The sequence below is a fragment of the Chiloscyllium punctatum genome, chromosome 20 (genome assembly GCF_047496795.1).
Source record: "Chiloscyllium punctatum isolate Juve2018m chromosome 20, sChiPun1.3, whole genome shotgun sequence".
NCBI lineage: Eukaryota > Metazoa > Chordata > Chondrichthyes > Orectolobiformes > Hemiscylliidae > Chiloscyllium > Chiloscyllium punctatum.
Genome location: NC_092758.1, coordinates 33662353 through 33686779, shown reverse-complemented (window position 1 = coordinate 33686779; position 24427 = coordinate 33662353). Strand labels below are relative to the sequence as shown.

The following is a 24427-nucleotide window of genomic DNA, read 5'->3' as shown; positions in this document are numbered from 1 at the left end:
TGAAGGTGATAGGTCAAGGAGGAGAGGGTGGAGTGGATAGGTGGAAAAGAAGATAGGCAGGTCGGACAAGTCAAGGAGACGGTAACTGAGCTGGAAGTTTGAAACTAGGATGAGGTGGGGGAAGGGGAAATGAGGAAGCTGTTGAAGTCCACATTGATGCCCTGGACTTCAACAGCTTCCTCATTTCCCCTTCCCCCACCTCATCCTAGTTTCAAACTTCCAGCTCAGTTACCGTCTCCTTGACTTGTCCGACCTGCCTATCTTCTTTTCCACCTATCCACTCCACTCTCTCCTCCTTGACCTATCACCTTCATCTCCTCCCCCACTCACCCATTGTACTCTATGCTACTCTCTCCCCACCCCCACCCTCCTCTAGCTTATCTCTCCATGCTTCAGGCTCACTGCCTTTATTCCTGATGAAGGGCTTTTGCCCGAAATGTCGATTTCGCTGCTCGTTCGATGTTGCCTGAACTGCTGTGCTCTTCCAGCACCACTAATCCAGTATTTGGTTTTCAGCCTCTGCAGTCATTTTTTTTACCAGGAAGAAAAGGACAACCGACTCCCATTCCTAGACGTGATGGTACAGAGAACACCGAACGGAGAATTCACCACAAAGGTATACAGGAAAGCCACACACACAGACCAAGTCCTGAACTATGAAAGCAACCATCCCAACACACACAAAAGAAGTTGCATCAAGACACTGTTCAAAAGGGCCACAACACACTTCAGCACACCAGAACTGCAAAAAGAGGAAGAAGAACACCTCTCCAATGTATTCGCCAAAAACGGATACCCCCGCAATTTCATCAACAGATGCCTAAGGGAAAGACAACGGATTGAGGACATGCCACAACCCAAAGGACTAGCCACATTACCATACATCAAGAACATTTCTGAACTGACAGCCAGACTACTACAACCACTAGGACTCCTAACAGAACACAAACCAACAGACACTCTCAGACAACAACTTACCAGGATGAAGGACCTGATACTCAGCATGAGCAAAACCAATGTAGTATACAAAATCCCATTGCAAGGATTGCACAAAACACTACATAGGACAAACAGGAAGACAGCTAACAATCCGCATCCATGAACACCAACTAGCCATGAAATGACACAACCAGCTATCCTTAGTAGCCACACATGCAGATGACAAGCAACATGAGTTTGACTGGGACAACACTACTATTATAGGACAAGCCAAACAGAGAACAGCCAGGGGATTCCTAGAGGCATGGCACTCACCCACTGATTCAATCAACAAACACATCGACCTGGACCCAATATACCGGCCACTGCAGCGGACAGCTGGAACTGACAACCGGAAGCGGCAGATTCAAACCACTACAAATGCCGGAGGAAAGATCACAGAAGCGCTTCACAGGAGGCTTCCAAGCACTGAGGATGTCACCTAGACAGGGGACGAAACGTCTGCAACACAAATTCCCAGCTCGGCGAACAGAACCACAACAACGAGCACCCGAGCTACAAATCTTCTCACAAACTTTGATTTTATAAATATTTTCCTTTGCATATCAAAGTGTTGCTGTACACACAGGATTGCTTAGTTGATTGACAGGCAAATAGCCTTCCAACACTTACCTGTTTCAGTTTGGTACATCAAAATATTTTTTACTAGAAAGTGATTTTCAATCACTATTTTATTCTTTTACCAAGGATAATAAAACTTGAACCTTTTGATGTCCTTGCTGTCTGTGAAGCAAAAACTAGCTACTATTTCAGCATGAGTATTTTTCTTTTGAAATTTCTGCATATATTTCTTGTTGCTAATGCACTTTTCTTTTGTTTTCATTTCGCTCATTTTGTGGCATGCGCAGGTTAGTAGTTGGTGAATTACAGTAATCCAACAAGAACATTATTTACAGCAAGAGTGAATCTTGAATTTTCTTCATTATCATTGTAATTCACAGTAAAAGTAATTTCCGTCATTAAAGTAGCAGGACAGCAAATTTCTAATGGTTTCAATAACTAGTTGTTTTGATACATAGAGTCTTTTGCAACAGAGCGATGGGGCTTAGCATAGGACCTTGCAGATGTTAAATAGTTACTCCCCTCAATTTATCGGATACTATGCAATAAAGTTTTCTATAAACTGAGGTTAATATTAGAAAAAATATTTTTCAAGGAACAAAAAGATATTTTGTGGAATTGCTTATGGGAAGTCATGTAGATCAGATGATGGAGAAGGTTGAGAACGGCCAGACACCACATGGAAAGAGTCTATGACGAGGGATAGGCACTTGATAGGGTTAAGGTGCAGTCAGTGGGATGGGTTGAAGTGTGTCTATTTTAATGCAAGTATCAGGAATAAGGGTGATAAACTCAGAGCATGGATTTATACTTGGAACTATGGTGTTGTGGCCATTACGGAGACTTGGATATCACAGGGGTAGGAATGGTTGCTGGATGTTCCAGGGTTTAAATGTTTCAAAAGGAATGGAGGTAGAGGTAAAAGAGGTGGAAGAGTGGCACTACTAATCAGGGATAGTATCACAGCTGCAGAAAGGGAAATCGTCGAGGAAGGTTTGTCTACAGAGTCAGTATATGTGAAATTCAGGAAAGGAGTAGTCACTTTATTGGGAGTTTTGTACAGGCCTCCAATATCAACAGAGACACAGAGGAGTGGATTGGGACGCAGATTTTGGAAAGGTGCAGAAGTAACAAAGTTGTTCTCATAGGTGACTTTAATTTCCCTAATATTGGTTGGAAACTACTTATTCAAATAGCTTGGATTGAGCAAGTTTTGTCAGGCTGACTAAGAGCGGACGCCATATTGGATTCAGTGTGCTTGGCAACAAACCATGCCAAGTATCAGATCTTTCGATAGAAGGGCATTCGATGATAGATATCATGACTCCCTGAAATTTATTGTACTCATGGAGAGGGATAGGAGCAGACAGTATGGGAAAATTGGGGGAGGAGGAATTACAATGTTATTAGGCAGGAACTGAGGCACCTAAATTGGGAACAGATATTCTGAGGGAAATACGCGACAGAAATGTGGAGGCTATTTAGGAAGCACTTGCTGATAGTGCTGTACAGGTTTGTGCCACTGAGGCAAAGAAGGGATGGTAGGTTGAAAGAATCTTGGGTGACAAGGGATATGGAACATCTAGTCAAGAAGAAGAAGGAAGCTTACTTAAGGTTGAGGACGCAAGGATCAGACATGGCTTTAGACTGTTACAAGGAATCCAGGAAGGAACTGAAGAATGGACTTAGGAGAGCTAGAAGGGGACATGAAAAATCTTTAGCAGGTGGTGTTAAGGAAAACCCTAAGGTGTTCTACAGTTATGTGAGGAACAAGAGGATAGCCAGAGTGAGGGTAGTGCCAATCATAGACAATGGAAGGAACTTGTACTTGGAGTCAGAGAAAGTAGGGGAGGTCCTTAATGAATTCTTTGTTTCAGTATTCATTTCTGAGAGGGACTTTGTTGTTTGTGAGGACAGCGTGAAACAGTCTGATATGCTAGAACAGGTTGATGTTCAGAGGAGGATGTGCTGAAAAATTTGAAAAACATAAGGATAGATAAATCCTTTGGGCCAGACAGGATATACTCTAGGTTACTACAGGAAGCAAGGGAAGATCTTTGCATCCTCACTGTCCACTGGAGTAATGCCAGATGATTGGAGGGTGGCAAATTTTATTCACTTCTTCAAGAACGGGAATAGGGATGACTCTGGGAATTAAAGATCAGTTGGTCTTACGTCAGTGGTGGGCAAAGTATTGGAGAGGATTCCGAGAGACAGGATTTATGATTATTTGGAAAAGCATAGTTTGTTTAGAGATAGTCAGCATGGCTCTGTGAGGGGCAGGTCAGGCCAAACCTTATTGAATTCTTTGAGGATGTGACAAAACATATTGATGAAGGTAGAACAGTGGATGTGGTTTACATGGATTTTAGAAGGACGTTTGATAAGTTTCCCCATCGCAGGCTCATTCAGAAAGTAAGGAAACATGGGATACAGGGAAATTTGGGTGTCTGGATACATAATTAGAATGCCCATAGGAAACAGAGGGTGGTGGTAGATGGAAAGCATTCAGCCTGGAGCTCAGTAACCAGTAGTGTTCCACAGGGATCTGTTCTAGGACCTCTGGTCTTTGTGATTTTTATAAATCACTTGGATGAAGAAGTGAAAGGATGGGTTACTGATAACACAAAGGTTGGTTGAGTTGTGGATGGTGTGGAGGGCTGTTATAGGTTGCAATGGCACATTGACAGGATGCAAAACTGGGCTGATATGTGGCAGATGGAGTTCAACCTGGAAACGTGTGAAGTGAGTCACTTTGGAAGGTTGAGTTCGAATGCAGAATACTGGGTTAAAGACAGGATTCTTGGCAGTGTGGAGGAACAGAGGGATCTTTGGTTCCATGTCCATAGATCCCTCAAAGCTGCCCCCCAAGTTGATAGGGTTGTCTTTTCTCCAAAAGAAGTAAAAAGTAGACTATCCATTCCAATTAAGAAAACATTATCACTTCAACTTCAGAATTCTGAGGAAGAGTCATATTGGGCTCAAAAACCTAACTCTGTTTCTCTGTCTACAGATGCTACCAGACCTGCTTAATTTCTCCAGCACTTTTTCAGTTCCGATCTCCTTAATGCATTCATTGAAGGATTTACGTAAATTTACAGAATTTTCCTGTTCTGTAGGTGATAGACTGGGATATTGAGGGTTGGTAACACACTAGGGAACTATAAGTGACTGATCCCCCAATGCAGTTTCTGTTGCTGCTGAGGCATTTCCCAGCAGAGGAAAGGAGACAGCTCACATATACTGCTCTGCCCTCATCAGTCCTCTTTGTTTCTTCTTCACAAAACTCAATCAAGTTTGTGAGAAATGATTTCCCACACACAAAACCAAGTTGACTATCCCAAATCAAACCTTGCCTTTCCAAATACATGTACATCCTGACCCTCAGGATTCCCTCCAACAACGTGCCCACTACTGACATCAGACTCACTGGTCTATAGTTCCCTGGTTTGTCCTTACCATCTTTCTTAAACAGTGGCACCATGTTAGCCAACCTCCAATCTTCTGGCACCTCACCTGTGACTATCGGTGACACAAATACCTTAGTAAGAGGCCCAGCAATCACTTCCCTAGCTTCTCACAGAGCTCTAGGGTACACCTGATCAGGTCCTGGGGATTTATCCACTTTTATGCATTTCAAGACATCCAGCACTTCCTTCTCTGTAATATGGACATTTTTTTCAACATGTCACTATCTATTTCCCTGCATTCTATATCTTCCATGTCCTTTTCCACAGTAAACACAGATGCAAAATACTCGCTTAGTATCTCCCCTATCTCCTGCGGCTCCACACAAAGGCCGCCTTACTGATCTTTGAGGGGCCTCATTCTCTCCTTAGTTACCCTTTTGTCCTTAATGTATTTGTAAAAACCCTTTGGATTCTCTTTAAATCTATTTGCCAAAGCTATCTCATGTCCCCTTTTTGCCCTCCTGATTTTCCTTTTAAGTATACAAACGATTGCCTTTATACTCATAAGGATTCACTCGATCGATCTTGTCCACACATGACATATGCTTCCTTCTTTTGCTTAACCAAACCCTCAATTTCTTTAGTCATCCAACATTCTCTATACCTACCAGCCTTTCCTTTTATTCTAATAGGAATATACTTTCTCTGCACTCTGATTATCTCATTTCTGAAGGCTTCCCATTTTCCAGCCGTCCCTTTACCTACGAACCTCTGCCCCCAATCAGCTTTTGCAAGTTCTTGCCTAATACTGTCAAAATTGGCCTTTCTCCAACTTAGAACTTCAACTTTTAGATCTCGTCTATTCTTTTCTATCACTATTTTAAAACTAATAGAACTATGGTCGCTGGCCCCAAAGTGCTCCCCGACTGACACCTCAGTCACCTGCCCTGTCTGATTTCCCAAGAGTAGGTGAAGCTTTGCACCTTCTCTAGTAGACACATCCACGTACTGAATCAGAAAATTTTCTTGTACGTGCTTAATAAATTCCTTTCCATCTAAACCCCTTAACACTATAGGAGTCCCAGTCTATGTTGGAAAGTTCATATCCCCTACCATACCACCCTATTATTAGATTAGATTACTTACAGTGTGGAAACAGACTCTTCGGCCCAACAAGTCCACACCGACCTGCCAAAGCGCACCCACCCATACCCACTCCCCTACATTTACCCCTGCATCTAACACTATGGGCAATTTAGCGTAGCCAATTCACCTGACCTGCACATTTTTGGACTGTGGGAGGAAACCGGAGCACCTGGAGGAAACCCACGCAGACACGGGGAGAATGTGCAAACTCCACACAATCAGTCGCCTGAGGCAGGAATTGAATCCGGGTCTCTAGCGCTGTGAGGCAGCAGTGCTAACCACTGTGTCACCGTGTCGCCCAGATAACTGAGATCTCCTTACAAATTTGTTTCTCAATTTCCCTCTGACTATTAGGGGGTCTATAATACAATCCCAATAAGGTGATCATTCCTTTCTTATTTCTCAGTCCCACCCAAATAGCTTCCCTGGATGTATATCCGGGAATATCCTGCCTCAGCACAGCTGCAATGCTATCCCTTATCAAAAATGCCACTCCCCCTCCTCTCTTGCCTCCCTTTCCATCTTTCCTGAAGCATTTGTATCCTGGAACATTAAGCTGCCAGTCCTGTCCATTCCTGAGCAATGTTTCTGTAATTGGTATGATATCCCAGTCCCATGTTCCTAACCATGCCCTGAGTTCATCTGTCTTCCCCTGTTAGTTCCCTTGCATTGAAATAAATAAATTTATCAGTCCTACTTTATTCTCTGCTTTGTCCCTGCCTGCCCTGACTGTTTGACTCGCTTCTGTGCTCAACTGTACCAGTCTCAGATTAATCTTTTTCCTCACTACCTCCCTGGGTTCTGTGTCTCAGGCTAGAGAGTCCCCGAACACAATCGATCACTTGGAACCCGACCTATTCCTCATTTCATTCGAGCCAGACTCAATACCAGAAACTTGGCTGTTCATGCTATGTTCCCCTGAGAATCCATCATCCCCTACATTTTCCAAAATAGCATACTTGTTTGAAATGAGGATTGTCACAGAAGACTCCTGCACAAACTGTTTGTTAATTTTCCCAGACAACTCCAATGACCAGCAATATATGAATTCAAACAGCAAAGGCAGTAACTGTGCAGGTTCATTGCTGTGTTAGTTAGCGATGTGAGTTTTTTTTTCTCTCTCTCTCCTCCCCTGACTTTATTTTTCTCCAAAATTTCCAAAAGAATGCAACAGCATATAAAAGAGTAATTGCTGCTCCTGGAATTCGAGTAAATCACCTCCAACATCTAAAAGAGCAGCTGTTACAGCCAGAAATTTTTCCCATCCTCCATCTTGGATTATCCAGAATCCTAATTTAAGGAAGAATGAAAAATCTTTCTGCAAAAGTTGAAGGTAGGAGGTCATGTGATTACATCTCCTGTAATATGTCCAGCCAGAGTTGGCAACATTAGTTTGTGCCCAGGAACTAAGCAATTCTTTATCGGAGCTGATTGAGCCTTATTGTTTCAAGTAAGAATGGCTAAAGCTTAACCTTATCCAGAGTGTCAGAAAAAATTATTATTCTCCAGGTATAATTGTGGTGGAAATTCAGACCTAGTATCTTTGACTTTTTCTCCCCATTACAGCCACAAACTTGTTTTTAAACTTATTGTTCACGTACATGATAGTAAGAGAAAATACTTTGTTTAGATTCTCGCACCCATTGATCTAATAGTAATGGTTAGGGATGAAATAACATAAGTTTCTTTCAATAATTAAAAACAGTAATTAAATCACAATACTTTCATGACTACAATGTGCACATGAGATAAACAATATTATGAATGAAGAGTGACAGCACTCACCCAGGAGATATTTCCTTTTCTGATGTCACTGCTTGAGCATGTGAATTACAATTCATGTACAAGGACAGCTAGATTCCTCTGCATGTCAGAACTTTGCTATTTCACACCATTTAGATTTTTAAAAATTTTCCAGCCAAAATGGACAATTTCATATACTCTATTTTCTAAGTCCCTGCCCACTCAAGTAAATATCTTTATTCCTTTGTAACCTCCTCATATTTTACTTCACAACTTACTTTCCCATCCAACTTTATGTCATCAGCAAATTTAACAATATATGTTTGCTCCCATCATCTAAGTCATTTATATAAAATGTAAAGAGTTGAGGCCCTAATATAGATCCATGTGGCAACCACCCATCACATCTTTCCAACCTGAAAATGATCTATTTCTGCTTATTCTCTGTTTCTTGTTCGCTCACCTTATATATTTGCCTACCTAGTGATCTCATGAATGAATTTTAAAAACTTAGACTTCTTAATTGCTCCTCTGCATGTTCATCTTCGGTGTCTTATTGACAAAATCACCAAGGGTTCCTTTGTACATCTCTACTTCCTGTCAGATTGGAGTCACATGTAGGTTGGACCAGAAAAGGCCAGATTTCATATAATGCTAGATAAACAGTAATCTTAAAAAGATTTTAGACTCCAGAAACCTCTCTCATTGATGCAGAACACCAGCCTCTCCCAAGGCCATAACAACAGATGGTAACAGTGAATAACAGATCCAGCTGCAGGATCAAGTATTGAGAGAATCATTAAAGAACAGCCCAGGCAGGGCCAGACAAGCATCCAGCATTTTTTTAAAAATCATTCAAGGATTGTGGATGTCTCTGGCTGAGCAAACATTTGTTGCCCATCCCTAGTTGCCACTGAGAAGGTGGTGGTGATAACTGATGCAAATGATTTATTAAATATAGCCACGGTTCAAAATTAGGAACTAATTTAAATAAAGTCCAGGTCAATATTTTGCTGTATATCATCGGCAGCATTGTAGATGATGTTTTAGTGAGATGGGGATAAATGAAAAAACCACATTTATGACGAAGTTGTCAGAGTTTTCAATATGGACTTCAATATTTGATGAAATATAATCACAACAAGCAAGATTTAATAATTGGAAGTAAAAGGTCAGAGCGAACATCAATTCATTTATCAATGAACTATACTTAGCAGGTAACTACGAACACAAAACATTAACATCTCATGTGATTAGAGATCATATCCAGAGTTTTAAAAAGAATCCTTTTCAATTTCTTATGGACCACAGAAGATTTGAGATTAGAAAAGCTGTGCAATTAGTCGGAGGGGGAAAATCATTCAATATAGTACAAAATGTCAGGCACAAGAGTACAAGTGTACCAAAGGCAAAGCCAAAAAAAGGACAGAGAAAGAGTGGTGATGCTATAAAGCAAAGCTCTAGCTGTGGTAGAAAAGGGTTGCATCATTGCAAAGATAGTTTTGCTAAAAATGCATAATATACCTATGGAAAGACTGACAATTTTAAAAACCTACCATTGCAAATAGATTTTAACTAAAAGCAGAAGAAAAACCCCTTAAGAATGAGTACTTTTCAAGAGGTTGAAGAACCAGATATCATTGAAATAACTAGGACAAAAAGAAGAATCAAAAAGGAAATATTAAAGTGCTGATATAAAAATAATAAGTACAAACTTTAAACTTGACATTGTGGCAGATATATCAGACCTTTCACACATAACAAAATAGCTGATTCATGAAATATTCCAACCAACTATCATTCAATTTCATAGACAAGAGTTATTCAACTAAAAGGCTAGTTGACTGAGAATGCAATATAAGCTCAGAGTAATGTGATTTAAAGTTACAAATGTATTTTTTTATTGAGCAAGAAAACTTACACAGCCTTAAACTTATGTACAAGGTCAATGAAGTGGATAGTAACAATAAACATGATGGATTCAGAAGTAATTCCCAAAGTTGTTTTGTGGCCCAGGGGAGCTAAAGACAGTTTGCCACCTAAAGCTGAGAGCAGACGCCAAGCCAATTTGCCTATTTACACCTGAATTTACCCAAACCCATGTCTGAAAAAGATGCAATACTTCACCTGTGAACAAGCCAGCGAATCCTTGTTCTGGTGTGGTACAAGCTCCAAAATGAAAAGGTTGTGGGGACTTTATGGAACTAAATAAAGCAAAAGAAAGAGAAATCCACTCTATGGTATCAGTGGAGGAAACTTTGATGAGGCTAGGAAGACCACCTTTTTCTTCAAACTCAATTATCACAATGGTTTCAGACAGCTTTATGGGCGGCATGGTGGCACAGTGGTTAGCACTGCTGCCTCACAGCGCCAGAGACCCGGGTTCAATTCCCGCCTCAGGCGACTTTCTGTGTGGAGTTTGCACATTCTCCCCGTGTCAGCGTGGGTTTCCTCCGGGTGCTCCGGTTTCCTCCCACACTCCAAAGATGTGCAGGTCAGGTGAATTGGCCATCCTAAATTGCCCCTAGTGTTAGGTAAGGGGTAGATGTAGGGGTATGGGTTGCGCTTCGGCGGGTGCGGTGTGGACTTGTTGGGCCGAAGGGCCTGTTTCCACACTGTAAGTAATCTAATTGTGGGTGGCACAGTGGTTATCACTGCTGCCTCACAGCGCCAGAGACCTGGGTTCAATTCCCGCCTCAGGCGACGGACTGTGTGGAGTTTGCACGTTCTCCCCGTGTCTGCGTGGGTTTCCTCCCACAGTCCAAAAGATGTGCAGGTCAGGTGAATTGGCCATGCTAAATTGCCTGTAGTGTTAGGTAAGGGGTAGATGTAGATGTAGGGGTATGGGTGGGTTACGCTTTGGCGGGGCGGTGTGGACTTGTTTCCACACTGTAAGTAATCTAATCTAAAAAAAAGTAATCTAATCTAAAAAAAAAGTTTCCATTGGATTAAGAGCCTAAATTCTTACTGAAGTTCATCACAACATTTGAACAGTACAGCATTAGCTATCCAAAGAGCACCCAACCTCTTCCAAGAATACCACTAAAATAACAGACCCAAAGTCTATGACATCAACTACTTTGACACCCAAACAGGCAACATATGTTCTTTTGTTCAAACTCAACTTGTGTCTGGTTTAATTCTGATGTAAATGGAACAAGTTCTGTGACAATGCTTTTACACTCAGTGCCCTGTTATTTCCATAGCTGGTAGGAGGCACATCTCACTAGCAGCCACTTGCACTGAAATTTAGCATGTATTTTAGAATGACTTAGCTCCAGCATATCAGATGGCACCCCGAGTTCCGATCCACTGTGGCAGAAAGATTCCAAAGTATTGGAATTTTAGGATCGGAGTGCACAGTTTGTTACAAGAAAGCTTAATCACTCAGATGAAATCCTGCAGGCCAACTGTTTATCCTGGAACTTCATTCAATCAATAATTGCCTTAAGAAAAGGAAGAGAAAATGGAATAATAAGGAATAAAAGAATGGAAGAAGAATGCTTCCATTGAGAAAAAAAAGAGCAATTGTACAAAGTAGAAAATGTGAACCATTTCACCATTCGCCAAAACATTGAATCTTACAGGGAAGATTGTTGGTATAGTTTGCTTAGTTTTGACTTTTATGCAGCAATTAACATGATGCAGTTGGAGAGAAGCTACTGCTGTTGTTGTCTGTGAAAGAAGCAGGATTGGTTATCAAGTGGAGAGGTGCCACAAACTTCAAAGGGGCAGAGAGATACAGGTCAGTTACATCTCCATCTTTAAAACAGGTGAAATGGAAATACCATGATATGACCAACCAATTTTTTTTTTAACCAGTAACAGGCTATGTAACTGAACCTGGAATTGCTGCAGTTAGGTGCACAGGATCATTACGGCTGAACAACTAATATCTGTAGTTTCAATAATTTCATTGAAATCTACAGTAAACATGAAGGTAGAGGATAGCTGCAAATATTTGCTGCTGAGCTCAGGCTGGTTGTCAGGGGAGAATACTTTAAATAGAAATTCTATCAAGGCAGAAAGTGAAGAGATTCCATCAATGCAAGTCAACATCTCGAGAGATGCCACAGGGAGATAGCAGCAACAAAGCTCTTGACACAAGTATTTCACTTTGCAGAAATATCTTGAATAATCTTTTAGATACTGTATTTTGACTTTTAGTTTATTTCTTTGTAATTTCCAACTTTAGCACAATGATTACACATCAAAAGCTATATCACTGCTTACAAAGTGTTTTGAAAAGTCCTGTTGTCAAGAAAAGCATGACATAAATGCAAGCCTTTCTTCATTTTTTCAATTGAATGCTAATCTCATATTTTTAAAATCTTGGATTAAATTTCATCAATTTTTATCTTTCCAGTATTAAGTGACTTAATCAACCTATTTTCTTTGTGGAGACAATTTGTAATTCAATTCTCACAACATTTATAAAGCATCTGGATGAGTTCTTAAAATGCTGGGGCATAGTAGGCTATAGATCAAGTGCATGTAGATACCAGTTTGGTAATTATTGTTTGACAAAGATATGGTGAGCCAAAGATCCTGTTTCTGTATAGTAAATGAATCTATGACTCTAATTTGAAATCTAAAAGTCATTTCAAGTTGTGGAATACCACCTTATGGTATGTAAATCTGCAAGAACCTTTGGTAAGTTACTTTTATCAGCTGTGAAGAATTTCATGTTACTGCAACTCTCTGTGTGTTGAAGAGTGTTTGATTGTTATGTGCTGATCACCAAAGAGGAAGACTGGTATCATTCCTGGGTCTTCATACACTAATTAAATGTATATTTTGTCTTTTCTTCCAAACAGGAGTAGATTTCCAGCATCACATTCTTCCAACAGATCTGATTCTCTCTTGTAAAAAATGGAACATATTAATCCAAGTTTATTTTTTTAAAATTGAAAGTTCATAGCTTTTTTATAGATAAAATGTTTTATTACCTAACAAGTTGAATTATTTTATTAAGAATTTGCATGGAGCGGAAGAAAAGCAAACACAATATAAACTTGTTTTTGCATTTCATAAATGTCAATGTTATCTTCAGTAATATTGGATTGGACACCTGTCTAAACACTGCACTGCAGTACACCCAATTAACAGGTAAACAGTAAAGTTGCCATAGTCCCAGAGGTCTGTTCTCTCATTAGAGAGAGGTGACAGGTGGTACTTTAACCTGAGGGTCAATGCAGACAAGGGACAAGGTTAAGAAAATGGGACCTTCATGGTAACCTCACTTGGTGTGCTGTTGATGTCACACTGCATTATTAAATCAGCCTTCCAGCCAACTGAGCAAACTAACCTTAAAAACAATTAACAGCAACAGGGAGTTAAGCAGTCCCTGAGCTTGTGACAGTTTACAGCAGATAATTTAGTTCTTGTGGCACAATGTAGCGTCTCCACCTCTTGGCTAGAAGGTCTGGCTTGGAGCTCCACCTAATCAGGAGGTGTGTCAAAAAACATGCACATATATAAAATAATATAATATAATACTAACTACTGCAGAAAATGTAATTTTACATTTTGATACAAGTAACCTGCCTTGAGAATGTGCATATAGGTTGACGAAAATTATTACTAACTACTGCAGAAAATTTTAATTTTACAAAATTTCGATACCAGTCACCTGCCCCATAATTCATGTGTACGTATTGTTAAAAGAAAATCTTTCAGAACTTAGTGAAACAGAACTCCATGTTTGAAGGTGGAGATTACTATTAGAGATACGTAAGACTGAATTTCCACTCAATATAGTAATCATAAAAGATCCCTTTAGGACCCAAAAAGATATCAGATTATTAGCAAGTTCAGTGCAGGACCATTGCATACTTATCTGAATACTGCTAAAGAAAAGATATGTTTTGTTGAAGCTTTTTGTCTTAAACTCATCAGGACAATTCACAAGAATATTAAATGGGCAAACCAACATTTAGATTAGATTAGATTAGATTAGATTCCCTACAGTATGGAAACAGCCCCTTCAGCCCAACAAGTCCACTCTAACACTCTAAAGAGTAACTCACCCAGACCCACTCCCCTACATTTACCCCTGACTAATGTATCTAACACTAGTGAGTTTTGAGAAGATTTGTAGCTCAGGTTGAGGTTCTGGATGTAGGTTTGCTCGCTGAGCTGTAAGTTTCATTTTCAGATGTTTTGTCACCATACTAGGTAACATCTTCAGTGAGCCTCCGGACGAAGCACTGCTGATGATCATCACCATGGGAAATGACATAATCACAGGAAATGACATCACCAACTAAAAGAAACCCAAACATATAAATAGAAAGCAGGAATCATCAGCAGTGCTTCATCTAGAGGCTCACTGAAGATGTCACCTGGTATGGTGACAAAACATCTGAAAATGAAACTTCCAGCTCAGCGAGCAAACCTACATCCAGTACCCAACACTGTGGGCAATTTAGCATGACCAATTCACCTGACCTGCACATCTTTGGATTGTGGGAGGAAACTGGAGCACCCGGAGGAATCCCACACAGACACAGGGCTGGAATCAAACCCGGGTCTCTAGTGCTGTGAGGCAACAGTGCTAACCACTGAGCCCACCATGCCACCCTCATTTATAGTGCATATGTATTTTGCAATTATATGTATATTTCAGCAATACTCAGTTTCTGTACTGCTAAATGACTATTTGGAAACCTGTTTGATTGCTAATGAACTTTGAATCAACAAGACGATTGAGAAACATGCTGATCCTTGCTATTTCTACAGAGCGAGAACTGAGGTCAGCTTGTATACATGTATCATTCCTATTATTTTAAGAAAGGCAGGAGCAAGTGAAATGAACTAAGTGGTGGGCACTAAAAAAAAAGATTTGGTTGCTAAAATCTGAAATGAAAATTGAAAATGCTGGAAAGAGACAATCAGAAAGAGGATTAAAACAAAAGATTTTCCTAACAGAGGAGAGAACTATAATGCATTTCCTTTTTTAAAAAGGGAACAACTACTTTTAACTTTTCTGCTGTAAGGAGCTGAATCATGTTACCATCCCATGTTCCTGAAGTACAATACGCTTTTAATATAGTTAGAAAGAGGTTCACTCTATTCTGTCCCTTGAGCTTATACCACCATCTGGTTAAACATGACTGATGTGAACCTCAACTTCATTTATTCTCATTTGGTAATAATCTCTTCGATAAAATTTATCAATTACCTTCTGGAAGTCCACATAGACAATTGTTATAGACACACTGTCTAATAAATAAGGCTTCTGAAAATGTAAAGTATACATAAATAATTTACCTTCTACAGATTTATGGTGCCTTTTTGATTAATTCAGTCTTGACCAATTTTCCAGCAGCTTCCCACACTGATGTTAAACTGAAAGGACTATAATTAATAAAATATAGAAAATGTTAGTAGTAGAAGGACTGTCAGTATCTGTGGTGAGAGAAAAGAGTAAGTGCTTCAAGTTGATGGCCTTGCGTTATAAATAGGAGTTTCAACATCAACTCTGTTATTCTCTGCATAGACTCCACTGATCTGCTGAATATTTTCAGTTTTTTTTAATTTCAAATTTGTAGCCGCCACATTGTTTTTGTATTAAGGTCAATAATTGGTTTTCATCCTTCAGTTTTTCTTAAAATAGTAGGAATGATATTTATCCAGTGCTTGGAAAATGATTACTGCAACTGCAATTTCATTGTCTTGGATATTTGACTTATTATTTGCTTGATTACCATGTTTAGAAATGAGTATTAAATCTATTAGGTTCCGCCATTTGATTTGTTTTTGGGTTCCGTACACCAAAAAGTGTTTTTCTTGTGTTTTTGCACTGGATGTCTTGCAAAGGGTATAGCATACTCATTTAAAAGGTTTGCCTTTTTTGTTGCCTATTATTGTCTTTGCTGTAAATGTCTTTTATAGGTCCTAATTTATGCTACGTTCTCCTTTATGAATAATCTAGAATAATCTTCACCATTGGATGGTCTTTTGTACAAAATGATTAGTCAGCTAAGATTCAGCTCCAAATCCATAATCTAACACAGTAGGTTGTTAAAATAAGGCTATAAATGAGCATGGGGAAGAATAATTGAATACATATATTTAAGACTTTAAATCTAAAATATCTTATATTAAGTATTCCTCATTGCCTAAATTCTTATTTTTTTGCAAAGACTGACAACGTTACTCCTGTAAAATTAAGGTCAAGAACCAATTTAAGCAGAGGCAGATATCCAATCTATTACAAGGTTAACAGAATGTTACAACTGCATTTATGAGTTTGAGAATCTAGTGATGCCTGGCACTACTGGAGAAGCTAGGAACATCCTGGATTCTGTGTTTCCTAGTTCCATTGTCCAGAAGATCTGTCAAAATCAAGTGAATTTTCAAGTTTTAGTTCTGAATAGCTTTGTTTTCAGTAATGATGAGTTCTGCAAAATGCAGAAAGAATCTCACAAAATGTTGGCAATTTGAAACTTCTGGTTCTTAAATTTAGGATTTAAAAAATTAATGTTACAGAGACATATTGAAATAATCAAAGTAATCTGAATTTCTTTGTTTTATCTGCGAGAGCAATTAAAAAAGATAACTGAAGTCCGTTATTTTGTTTCTAATGCAAGTACAAGCAATTTTTACAATGTGATTTGCTGCAAAATAAGGAGATACCCTTGTGAAGCTGAGTTTAGACAATGTAGGCTTTGAAAGCAAGTGCTTCAGAGGGAAGGAATGATCCTGAAACCTGGGAAGGATTTTTAAAAAGCTGGTAATCTTTTTCTTCAGGGATTGCCTGCTAAAGCATTATAGTACTCTGAATATAAGCTACAGAGAGGTGACCTAATTTCATTTCTATTTAAGTGTGCACAGCAGATGAAGATTGTGGGACGAAGCCAGTTTGCTTCATATCTCATCAGAAAAGACAACAATCTTATACATGCAAAACGCAAAAGAAACATTGCCAAGAGATAGGATGTGCTGTCCTGGATATCACTGAAGTAACGATAGGAGCTAACTGCAAAAGAAGGTGAATCACCTCCTATGTATGTTAGGTGAGAATATACATGTCTTATTTAAGAAATGTTCAGAATTTCACTGCACATAATACACAGAGGAGACCTTCAAGATCTTTGCATTTCATGTCCTTTTGCAAAATGTAGAAACAATTCAAAATGGAATAATAACTCTGTCTTTGTTAAAAGCTACAAAAAATTCAATGTAATCATTTATGAGGAATATTATATTTCATTACCTAATTAAATGTTTATTATAGAGAGTAATATAACTATAACAAAATATACATCCCGATTACTTTTCACAAATCCACCACAGATGAATTTCTTGTAATCTTGCAGTGATGACATTACAAATTTGATTCTTCAGATCTTCATTTTGCATAATGAAATGAAACGTTCTCTCTGTTGATGTTTGTCTTGATAATCACTGTGGAAGGAGAAATCCATTTGGTAATAATAGACCATACTTAATATTACAGTACAAAACTAAACAGCTCCACAGATCATAATAGGGATTGGGTATCAATAACTAGGGTGGGTGTGTTCTGTTTGAGGGATTATATAATATCATAAACTGAGAAAATGAAGGTATGTGCTTTAATATCTAAATCTCTGAATGGAATCATAGTTTTCAAGTATTTTCATTCATCCATATATCTCTAAAAGGCTTCACCTTCGATTTGTGATCCTTTTCGAAAATAAAGTTTGTGATGTTAATGATAGTTAACATTATGTACTTGCTATTACATCAGTGAGAAAACAGTAGGGCTATTGCAATATAGTAAAACTCTCAGTAAAACACTTTCTGCTGCACATACCGTTTCTTCTCAACTGGCAAAGCTACTTTTTTCATTGGCAGCCATACCAATATTATTACTAACAATAGAATAATCAAACCAAGATGGAAATAGTTTATGTGAGGAGGAATAAACTATTGCAACTATTCCTTTCACCTATTGAAACCATTCTTTCCATTGACCAAATGATAGGGCTATTAGCAATATAATAGGGGAATTGAGCCATTCAGCCCATCAAGTCTGCTCCTCCATTCGATCATAGCTGATATATTTCTCAACCTCAATTTCCTGACTTCTCCCTGTAACCCTCCCTCTTCACCTCCATTCACCATGACCAGGGCTTCCAAGCCCTCCGTTTTTACCTCTCCCAACATCCCCAATAGTACCCTTCCACTGACACTCTCATTCATTTGGCCGAACTGGTCCTCACCCTTAACAATTTCTCCTTCGAATCCTCCCACTTTCTCCAAACCAAAGGGGTAGCGATGGGCACCCAAATGGGCCATAGCTATGCCTGTCTCTTTGTCGGCTACGTAGAACAGTCCATCTTCCATAGTTAAACTGGCATCACTCCCCACCTCTTCCTCTGCTACAATGATGACTGCATCGGCACCACCTAGTACTTCCGCGAGGAGGTTCAGCAGTTCATCAACTTCACCAACAAATTCCACCCAAACCTTAAATTTACATGGTAAAATCCGTCGCCTCCGCCTCCAAGCTTACTTTCACAATCAGGACTCCCGCCCACCTTCGGAGCACCCCTTCGTCCACCTCCAACACACTGCATCCACCTGGACATCCCACGCTGGCTTATTACCTGCCCTCGACCTCTTCATTTCCAACTGCCGTCGGGACATTAACTGCCTCAACCTGTCTACCTCCCTCCCCCACTCCAACCTCTCACCATCACAACGCGCAGCCCTCCAATCCCTCTGCTCTAATCCCAACCTCACCATCAAGCCAGCGGATAAAGGGGGCGCAGTGGTAGTCTGGTGCACTGACCTCTACACCGCTGAAGCCAAACGTCAACTCGAGGACACTTCTTCCTACTGCCCCCTCGACCATGACCCCACCCCCCATCACCAAACCATCATCTCCCAGACCATACAAGAACCTCATCACCTCAGGAGATCTCCCACCCACAGCTTCCAAACTCATAGTCCGGAACCCCGCACTGCCCGGTTCTACCTCCTTCCCAAGATCCACAAGCCTGACCACCCTGGCCGACCCATTGTCTCAGCATGCTCCTGCCCCACTGAACTCGTCTCTACCTACCTCGACACTGTCCTATCCCCCCTAGTCCAAAAACTCCCCACATACGTTCGAGACACCACCCACACCTTCCACCTCCTCCAAGACTTCCGTTTCCCTGGCCCCCAACACCTCATCTTCACCATGGATATCCAATCCCTCTATACCTCCATCCGCCATGACCAGGGCCTCCAAGTCCTCAGTTTTTTCCTCTTCAGACGTCCCCAACAATACCCTTCCACCGACACTCTCAGTCGTTTGGCTGAACTGGTCCTCACCCTTAACAATTTCTCCTTTGAATCCTCCCACTTCCTCCAGACCAAAGGGGTAGCCATGGGCACATGTATGGGCCCCAGCAATGCCTGTCTCTTTGTTGGCTACGTAGAGCAGTTGATCTTCCGTAATTACACCGGCACCACTCCCCACCTCTTCCTCCGCTACATTGATGACTGCATTGGCGCCACCTCGTGCTCCTGCGAGGAGGTTGAGCAATTCATCAACTTCACCAACACATTCCACCCTGACCTTAAATTTACCTGGACCATCTCTGACACCTCCCTCCCCTTCCTGGACCTCTCCATCTCCATTAATGACGACCGACTTGACACTGACATTTTTTACAAACCCACCGACTCCCACAGCTACCTGGATTATACCGCTTCCCACCCTACCTCTTGCAAAAATGCCATCCTGTATTCCCAATTCCTCCGCCTCCGCCGTATCTGCTCCCAGGAGGACCAGTTCCACCACAGAACACACCAGATGGCCTCCTTCTTTAGAGACCGCGATTTCCCTTCCCACATGGTTAAAGATGCCCTCCAACACATCTCGTCTACATCCCACACCTCCGCCCTCAGACCCCACCCCTCCAACCATAACAAGGACAGAACGCCCCTGGTGCTCACCTTCCACCCTACCAACCTTCGCATAAACCAAATCATCCGCCGACATTTCCGCCACCTCCAAAAAGACCCCACTACCAGGGATATATTTCCCTCCCCACACCTTTCCGCCTTCTGCAAAGACCATTCCCTCCGCGACTACATGGTCAGGTCCACGCCCCCAGACAACCCACCCTCCAATCCTGGCACTTTCCCCTGCCACCGCAGGAACTGTAAAACCTGCGCCCACACCTCCACCCTCACCTCTATCCAAGGCCCTAAAGGAGCCTTCCACATCCATCAAAGTTTTACTTGCACATCCACTAATATCATTTATTGTATCCGTTGCTCCCGATGCAGTCTCCTCTACATTGGGGAGACTGGGCGCCTCCTAGCAGAGCGCTTTAGGGAACATCTCCGAGACACCCGCACCAATCAACCACACCGCCCCGTGGCCCAACATTTCAACTCCCCCTCCCACTCTGCCGAGGACATGGAGGTCCTGGGCCTCCTTCACCGCCGCTCTCTCACCACCAGACGCCTGGAGGAAGAACGCCTCATCTTCCGCCTCGGAACACTTCAACCCCAGGGCATCAATGTGGACTTCAACAGTTTCCTCATTTCCCCTTCCCCCACCTCACCCGAGTTCTAAACTTCCAGCTCAGTAACTGTCCGCTTGACTTGCCCAGACTTGTCCTACCTGCCTATCTTCTTTCCCACCAATCCACTCCACCCTCTCCTCCTTGACCTATCACCTTCATCCCCTCCCCCACTCACCCATTGTACTCTATGCTGCTTTCTCCCCACCCCCACCCTCCTCTAGCTTATCTCTCCACGCTTCAGGCTCACTGCCTTTATTCCTGATGAAAGGCTTTTGCCCGAAACGTCGATTTCGAAGCTACTTGGATGCTGCCTGAACTGCTGTGCTCTTCCAGCACCACTAATCCAGAAACTTAAATTTACATGGTCCATCCCTGACACCTCCCTCCGCTTCCTGGGCCTCTTCATCTCCATCGATGACGACTGACTTGACACTGACATTTTTTACAAACCCACTGACTCACACAGCTATCTGGACTACTTCTCTTCCCATCCTACCTCCTGCAAAAATGCTATCCCGTATTCCCACTTCCTCAGCCTCCGCCGAATCTGCACCCAGGAGGACCAGTTCCACTACAGAACACACCAGATGGCCTCCTTCTTTAAAGACCGAAATTTCCCTTCTCACATGGTTGAAGATGCCCTCCAATGCATCTCATCCACATCTCACACCTTCACCCTCAAATCCCACCCCTCCAACCGCAACAAGGACAGAACCCCCCGGTCCTCACCTTCCAACTTACCAACCTTCGCATAAACCGCATCATCGACCGATATTTCCACCACCTCTAAACGGACCCCACCACCAGGGATATGTTTCCCTCCCCACCCCTTTCCACTTTCCGCAAACACCATTCCCTCAACAACCCATGGCCCCCAGGTCCACGCCCCCCCAATAGCCCACCCTCCCCTCCTGGTACCTTCCCCTGCTACCGCATGAATTGCAAAACCTGCACCCACACCTCCTCCCTCACCTCCATCCAAGGCCCCAAAGGAGCCTTCCACATCCATCAAAGTTTCACCTGCACATTCACCAATGTCATCTATTATATCCATTGCTCCCGATGCGGTCTCCTCTATATTGGGGAGACTGAACGCCTTCTCGCAGACCGCTTTAGGGAACATTTCAGGACACTCACACCAATCAACCCCACCCCCCCGTGGCCCAACATTTCAATTCCCCCTCCCACTCTGCCGAGGACATGCAGGTCCTGGGCCTCCTCCACCACCGCTTCCTCCCCACCTGACGAATGGAGGAAGAACGTCTTATCTTCTGCCTCGGAACACTTCAAACCCAGGGCATCAATGTCGACTTCACCAGTTTCCTCATTTCCCTTCCCCCCACCTTACCCCAGTTCCAACCTTCCAACTCAGCACCATCCTCATGACCTGTCCTACCTGCTAACCTTCCTTCCCACCTATCCGCTCCACCCTCCTCTCTGACCTATCACCTTCATCCCACCGCCACCCACCCATTGTACTCTTTGCTGCCTTCTCCCACCCTCTTCTCTGACCTATCATCTTCATTCCCACCCCCATCCACCTGTTGTACTCTTTGCTACCTTCTCCCTAGCTCCACCCCCTCCTATTTATCTCTCCACCCTGGAGACTCCCTGCCTTAATTCTTGATGAAGGGCTTTTGGCCGAAACGTCAATTTTCCTGCTTCTCAGATGCTGCCTGACCTGCTGTGCTTCTCCAGCACCACTCTAATCGAGATTCTCTTCTCCCTGTAACCCTTGGTCCCCTTACCAAACAAGAACCTAAATTACATTCAGTAACTTGGCCTCCATAACCCTTTGTGATAATGTGTTCCACAGATTAACCATTCTCCAGCTGAAAGAATTCCCCCTCATCTCAGTTCTGAAAGGTTGATAACTTAACTCTGTGCTTTCAGGTCCTAGTGTCTCCTACTAGTGGAAACATCTTCTCCCTGTCCACTTTATCCAGGCCTCTTCATATTCTGTGAGTTTCAATGAAAGACTCCCTCATCCTTCAACACTCTGTTAAATATAGACCCAGAGCCCTGAACTACTGCTCATATGACAAGTTCTGCATCCTCCGGATCATTCTTGTAAACATCCTTCTTTAGAAACGAGCCCCAAAATTACTCACAATATGCCATATGTGGTCTGACCAGAGCCTTATATAGCCTCAGCAGTACTTGTATTCTAGCCCTCTTGATATGAATACTAACATCACATTTGCCTTCCTAACTGTCAACCAAACCTGCATGTTAACCTTAAGAGAATCCTGAACTAGAATTTTCATGTCCCTTTGTGCTTCTGCCTTTCCCAGTTTAGAGAATAGTCTACGCGTCTATTCTTTCTACCAAAGTGAACAACCTCACACCTACCCACGTTGTATTCCATCTGCCACTTCTTTGCCCACTCTCCTAGCCTTTCCAAGTCCTTCTGCAGCTTACCCACTTCCACAACATGACCTGTCTCTCCACCTACCTTTGCGTCATCTGCAAACACAGCAACAATACTCTCAGTTCCTTCATTCAGATTATTAATGTATAATGTAAATAGTTGTGCTGTCAACACAGATGTCTGTGGACCTCCACTAGTCAATGGCTGCCATCCTAAAAATGGCTGCTTTATCCACACTCTCTGCCTTTTGCCAGACATTTCCTGAAGAAGGGCTTATGCCCGAAATGTTGATTCTCCTGTTCCTTGGATGCTGCCTGACCTGCTGTGCTTTTCCAGCAACACATTTTCAGCTCTGATCTCCAGCATCTGCAGTCCTCACTTTCTCCTTTTGACAGACAGCCAATCGTCTATCCATGCTAATACTTTTCCCCAAAGCCATGGGCTCTCACCTTATTTAGCAGCCCTCTGTGGCACCTTGACAAAGGCCTTCTGAACTTCCAAATAGAACACGTCCATTGGCTCTCCTTTGTCTAACTTGTTGGTTACCTCCTCAAAGAATCATAACAGATTTGTCAGGCATGACCATTTTTTGATAAAGCCACGCTGAATCAGCCGATTTTACCAATCACTTACAAATCATCTGAAAGCTGAACCTTAATGATGGATTCCAAAATCTTACCAATGACCAAAGTCAGGCTAACCAGCTTATAGTTTCCTGTCCTCTGCTGTGAAAGGTTAGTCCAAATCATGATCAGAATTGCCCATCTTTGGGTGTGCACTTGCATAACTTGCCCCATTTTTGCTCTCTATGAGAAAGATGCTCAATTTCCTAAGTATCTCATCAGATTCTATTCTTTATCATGGCATTAAGTGCTTAAATTCCAAGGTATTGTACCATATCAATGTAGGTGTAACTTTCACATTTAACTATTTATTCAGCTTTTCTTCAAGTAAAATCAAGAATGAGATTTGTTTGGTTGCTACATTTTTTTTTCTTTTTAGCATGCAGCTATCACACTTCAATTAAAGATGTAGGTAACTAGATCAAAATGAAGGAGACAATTTTCTTCAGTGAAAGAAAGAGGAATTTTATTAACTACTAACCCCAGGAGCTGGTGAGAGTGAAAGAGGTAAGGGGTAATTTTTTTAATCTAAAGTCTATATTTTCCTTAAATTTAGCATTAACTAATTGTTACACTTTATGTTAAGAAAAGTTAGGCTTTATTGCAACCTTAAAGAAGCTGCAGCCAGTTAATAAGTTGTTGGTTCATTTTGTCTTTTGAAGCTTATCAGTTGTTTTCGGGGCTGCATATGTTGTTGCATTATTCAAAAAAATGGGTGTAAAGGGGAGGCCAGTCAGCCTGACCTCAGTGGTCAGAAATTACTAGAATTAGTTCTGAGAGATGGACTAATGAGGGGTAGTCAGCCCACCTAATGTGTAAGGGAAGGTCATGTTTTACTAACAGAATTTGATTTTTATGAGGAAATTGCAGGATGATTGATGAAGGCAGTGTAGTGAACGTTGTCCACATGAATTTCAGTAAGGGCTCATATGGCAGACTGGACCAAAAACCTAAAGCCCAGTGGATACAGGGGAATGTGACATGTTGGATCCAGAATTGGCTCAGTGACAGAAAACAAAGGGATTGATGGATGTTCATTTCTGGTTACTATGTTACAGG

The 24427-nt window shown here is 41.7% G+C and overlaps 1 long non-coding RNA gene across 1 annotated transcript in view; it reads left to right on the top strand.

Moving 5' to 3' along the window:
• The window catches only part of LOC140492016 (uncharacterized), a 47973-nt gene extending 24122 nt beyond the window's left edge, over positions 1–23851 (top strand). Inside the window, exons 3-4 of the long non-coding RNA XR_011963472.1 lie at positions 16689–16879; positions 23748–23851. This is a non-coding gene — a long non-coding RNA (uncharacterized lncRNA). The remainder of the gene's footprint in view (positions 1–16688; positions 16880–23747) is intronic.
• Positions 23852–24427: the final 576 nt, after the last annotated feature.